At 31.5% G+C, this 4,289-nt stretch overlaps 1 long non-coding RNA gene across 1 annotated transcript; it reads left to right on the forward strand.

Moving 5' to 3' along the window:
- Positions 1 to 1,941: 1,941 nt before the first annotated feature.
- Positions 1,942 to 3,910, forward strand: LOC119193404. The gene is made up of 2 exons (XR_005113944.1): positions 1,942 to 2,299; positions 3,312 to 3,910. It is a non-coding gene; the product is annotated as an uncharacterized LOC119193404 (long non-coding RNA).
- The last annotated feature ends 379 nt before the right edge of the window (positions 3,911 to 4,289 follow it).

Below are 4,289 nucleotides of genomic sequence, written 5' to 3' on the forward strand. Positions count from 1 at the left end.
CAAATTTAAATTCTTAATATATTGTCTTTCGTAAGTATTCCAATTAGTAGTTTTCGTAAGTATAGTCAATTCCAGGTAAAGTATAATCCATTTTCCAATTGTCAAATCCAGAGTAAATATCAATTCAGTACGATTTTCCTCAGTCATGTCATGTCAGTGAATATGTTTCATACTATCCGTAAAATATGTTTTTACTATCCTCTTCTTAATTTAAAGCTTCATTGAGATATAGAATTTGCAATTCCACTATTTGCTCTTTGCTCCATGTATTGAGCGTGCTTCAAAATTTCAAAAACTTAGAGTAAGTACTTCCTCTAAGTTCAAATATAATCAATGGCAGATATTATCTGTCAGACTCAGCTTTAAAGAACTGATTATAATACATTTTATAATATATGTCTGAAACCAATATCCTGTAAAATAGTTAACAAGTAAGACTTAATAACAATATTTACAATATTACTACGTAATAGAAATTTCAACGAAACAAACAAAAAACAACTAAATATCATTTACAGTGTCTTTTATAAATTTATACAAGTAAACATAAGTTGAGGCATTCTTAAGCAACTCTTTTAAACATTGCGGGACCCGGTTAGGCTTCTTATAGATTTTTAAAGCTCATCCGCCAACACAAGGCGCTGAATGTTGAAAGATGAACATTCGAAGAAAATGTGATGTAGTGATTGAATTTTTTGTGATTGACAATATTCGCAATAGGGAGAATTAGCCATTTTAATACGATGAAGATGACAATTTAATCTATAATGACCAAAACGCATACGACAAATAATTGAATAAAATTTTCTATTGATAAAATTATTTTTCTTGCAAAACCAAGGAGTGGAGTTTATTTGGACATCCATACTAGCAAACCAGTTTCCTTTATTTTCATGGTGTGTGTATTGATATGAATGTCTCCCCATGCTTGACACATACGCTGTTTTAAGAAACTAACAGCGTCTGTGTGTGGTATGGATACAGTCATATCAATATTGGAATTAGGAATTAATTCTTGTAACTCAACAATTTTTGGCCAGGTAATCTGCCCTTTCATTTCCTATGACGCCAATATGTGAAGGAACCCAAACAAAACGAACTACTATTTCTAATTTGGACAGTTCGACCCATAGTTCTTTTATTAAATAAATGACATAATTAGTGTTAGCATGAAATTGATTATTTGCAAGGTTTTCTAATACACTCCTGCTATCACTAACTATTATCCATTTAGTATGGTCAGAATTACAATTTTTATGTGTTTTAAAGCACTGAAAATGGCGACAGCTTCAGCTGTGAAGATACTAGCAGCTTTATCAATTTTTACCGATGCCTATATTTGATGAGGGCTCATATATGGCAAAAGACACAGCCCTATCATTTTGGAGCCATCAGTATATATAAATTTATGGTCTGAAAATTTTAAAAGCATATTGATTACTTCTTCTTTCGAGGGCAGGTCCTTTTTTGATTTAAAATTATATCAATAGATGGAAACTTACTAATGTAAGATCCTTCATAGCAAGGCAAAATGTGTTTTGATTGATAAATGTTCATGTTTTTAATAAAGCTCATGAACTCTTGAAGACCTTGTAAAATATAAATTGGTTTAGGGGAGAATTGAGTAACAGAATGCAACAAGTTGGCCAAAAGATTATTATTAGTTACACTAAAAAGTTTTAATATGAATCTTTCTTTCAAGTAATTAAATCGAATACTTAATGGTGGGACATTACATTCTATTTGCATTGCATTTATGGGAGTGCTTCTGAATGCCCCGGTAATAATACTATAAAACACTTGTTTTGCAAAACATCTAAACTATTTACAATTCTAGCATCTGCAGCAAAGCAATAAAACCATATTCAAAATGACTACGAACTAACGATTTGTACAATAACAACAAAATTTTGGGGTCATTGTAAATTTTTAACATAAGGGCCCAATATTAGATTTAGTCTACGGATATACAATATGAATATTAAAGGCGACAATATACCCCCTTGACAAACTCCTTTTGACGAAAGTCTAGGACCATAAAGGTGTCTATTAAATTTAGTAAATACTTCTCTGTTCATTAAGAAATTTTTAATCCACTTTATAATTTTTTCAGGAATCCCTATTTGTAATAACTCAAGGCATAGAATATCTATGTTTACACTATTAAAAGCACCTGCGATGTCAAAGAATACACCGACCAAGTTTTCATTTGCGGATATAGAGTTTTGTATATCCAGCTGTAACTGGCAAGCGCTTTCTCTAGCAGAACGATTTCTACGAAAACCAAATTGATTGGAAGGTAATATATTATATTTTTCTACATAGAACTCTAAACGATGTTTAAGCAATTGTTCAAATAATTTACCAACACAAGAAGTAAGTGCTATAGGGCGATAAGAATCGGGGTGTAACTTTGGCTTATCAGGTTTTAAAATTGGTACAAGGCAATCCATTTTCCAGTCTTGTGGTATTATGTTATTATCCCAAAGAAGATTCAAGATTTGTAAAAATATCTCTAAACTTGTAACACTGAGCTTTTTGAATAAAATATATGACATTCCGTCGAGACCATAAGCAGAATCTCTACGAGATGAGATGGCTGATATGAGTTCTTTTATCGTAAAAGGATTGAGGAGAAAGCTATTGTTGGTATTTACGTTATTGGTAAAAAGTAATTCTGAGTTATATTGTACAGAGTCCGGAGTATATTTCTTTGAAAAATCAGATACCCATAAGTCATCTTCATGATTATTAAAATTATAGGTTTTATTAAATTTTCGCATAAATTTCCATATGATAGACAATGGTGTGCATCTATTAAAGGTTTCACAAAGAGAGAACCAACTTTTTCGCCTTTCTATTTTTAAAAGTTAGTTTTTAACTGCTCTAAGCCTTTTGAACTGTAAATAAGTTTCCTGTGTGGGATTATTCTTGAAAGATATATATGCAGTTTTGAAATTTGATACAGCCTGTGTACACTTTTGATTCCACCACGGAAGTGTAGGGCTTTTCCTATTGTTTCTCTGACATGAATGAGTTGTAATATTTGAGTTCTCATACAAATATGATCTATTACAATTGGGAATAGAATTCGCAGCTGCAGTGCGCAAAATTTTGCAAAAAAGGAGATATGAGTCAAGAGGAGTTGTATCATCTATTACAAAATCTACTAATAAAACATCAACTTTGTTTTCTATACATTTGCCAATCCACCAGTTTGTAATTTGGGTAAATGGGCAAATGTACAGCATTAAAACAATTTCCTTGAGTGTGAATGTTGGGTTGACTAATCATTACTTTTATGATTATAGGAATATGATAACTAGTACCAAGAGGACAATCATGTACAGACCAGTCACAGTTGAGAGCCAGTGATGAAGATACCAATGATAAATCCAAAGCATTGGGTCGCCATGTTGGAGAACCGATAGTCGTTGCTTGCCCATCATTAAGGAGAACCAAATTATTATCCTCAATAACCTCTAGAATATTTCGACCACGCGGGCTGTCGGAACCACAGCCCCAACAAGTGTGATGAGCGTTAAAATCGCCCGCAAATATGAAAGGACTAGGAATAGACTTAACCAATGTATCAAAATTGTTTTTGCTGAAGACTGGGTTAGAGTTTAAAGGACTATAGAAACTAACTATACATATATCTTTATTATTAACTGTTATTTTCACACATACATTTTGTAAGGAATTATCGAAATAGGTGTTAATTCTAGAATAAATAATGCTTTTATGTATTATAATTGCAACACCATTGTGTTTGTTACCACAATCATTCCTTTCAACATTGTAATTTTTAATTTTAAAATTTTGTTCAGGTTTTAACCAAGTTTCACTGATTATAGCAATATGAATATTGTGTGTATAAAGAAAATTAATAAATATATGTTTGTTACTATTCAGACTTTGGGCATTCCATTGTATTATATTTAAAGTTGATAAATCCATTATGAAGATGAAGGGAATTTATTACTTAGCGTTGCTTTTAAAACTTCTTTAATGGAAGTAGAATTAATAGGGGCATCTTTATTACTTATTATTTTAATAATTGTTTCAACTAATGTGCTTATAAATGTATCCGATTTCATTAAATTATTAATTTGCGTATCTAAAGTACGAGCAGAAAGAGCTGGAAATGCATTGGAGTCAAAAGTTCTGAATATGTGGCATTTCTAGATTTTATTTTATTTTCTTCAACCTTTTGTTTTTATTGGACATGTCGACGAAATAGCAACGTGATTGCCTTTACAGTTGACACATGTGGCATCTTTAGAGTC

This window comes from Manduca sexta, unplaced genomic scaffold (genome assembly GCF_014839805.1).
Source record: "Manduca sexta isolate Smith_Timp_Sample1 unplaced genomic scaffold, JHU_Msex_v1.0 HiC_scaffold_494, whole genome shotgun sequence".
In the NCBI taxonomy this organism is placed as follows: Eukaryota; Metazoa; Arthropoda; class Insecta; order Lepidoptera; family Sphingidae; genus Manduca; species Manduca sexta.